The following is a 1,098-nucleotide window of genomic DNA, read 5'->3' as shown; positions in this document are numbered from 1 at the left end:
AAAGGGAGCTCCAGGGGGACATCTGTGGCATGCAGTTTCCACTAGGTCATGGATCTCTCTCCACGTGATCCAGTGTGGCTTTGGGTAACGTCTCTGCCTCTTTCTTTTCTTTGTCTCTCTCAGGGTCATGCAAGCCATTTTCTTCGTGGGTGGGGAGGTATTGGACATTTCTAGCTGGAACCCAGGTAGGCTTTGGTTGGTCCTGTGGAAAAACACAAGCAAATCCTCTCCCTGTGGTCAACAATGGATCTGGTCCTTTCCAGAGTCCATCAAAGGGTTCTCTCCATTTAACCATGATGGGTGGTACTGAGTGTGTTTGAGCCCAGTGTCGGGTGATGGGAGGAGCATCTGTCCCTCTATATACTTTAAGTGCATCAAGGGTAAACAAGGCTAATGTTAATTGAATATTGGGAGAATATGTTGTTTGAGCCTGTCTTTTTAATTGGTCCTTTAAGATTTTGTGTGACCTTTCCACAATGGCTTGTCCCTGTGGGTTGTAAGGGATGCCAGTGTGATGGGTGATTTTCCACACTTCACAAAAATTTTTAAATGATGAGCTGGTAAATGCTGGGCCATTGTCTGTCTTTAGATGTGCAGGGAGGCCCATAATGGCAAAGGCTGAAAGCATATAATTTATCAGCTTTTTTGAACTTTCACCAGTCTGAGCAGTAGCCCAGAGGAAGTGAGAGTAGGTGTCTATAGTTACAAATACATATATCTGTCTGCCAAATTGGGGGCCATGAGTTACATCAATTTGCCAGAGAGCATTAGATCTTAGTCCGCTAGGGTTGACACCCATTTGTTGTATAGCTGGAGTATGTATGATTGATGCACAAGAAGAGCAGGTTCTAACTATACGTTTAAGCTTCTTGAGAGGAATGTGGGGAAACCTGAGATGGAGTCTTGTAAATTAATATGAGTGGCATAGTGGAGGTCTTGGCCATCTGTTTTGCTGGCAGGGAAAGTTCTAGCAGTGACCACTTTATCTGCTATGGCATTTCCTTCAGTAAGAGGTCCTGGGAGAGAGAAGTGGGAGCTGATATGCTGGACAAATAATGGAGCCACTCTCTTTTGTAATAGTGTGGAAATTTTAATTAG

Source organism: Nannospalax galili, unplaced genomic scaffold, assembly GCF_000622305.1.
Source record: "Nannospalax galili isolate Female #2095 unplaced genomic scaffold, S.galili_v1.0 scaffold789, whole genome shotgun sequence".
In the NCBI taxonomy this organism is placed as follows: domain Eukaryota; kingdom Metazoa; phylum Chordata; class Mammalia; order Rodentia; family Spalacidae; genus Nannospalax; species Nannospalax galili.
This window is presented reverse-complemented; position numbering follows the sequence as displayed.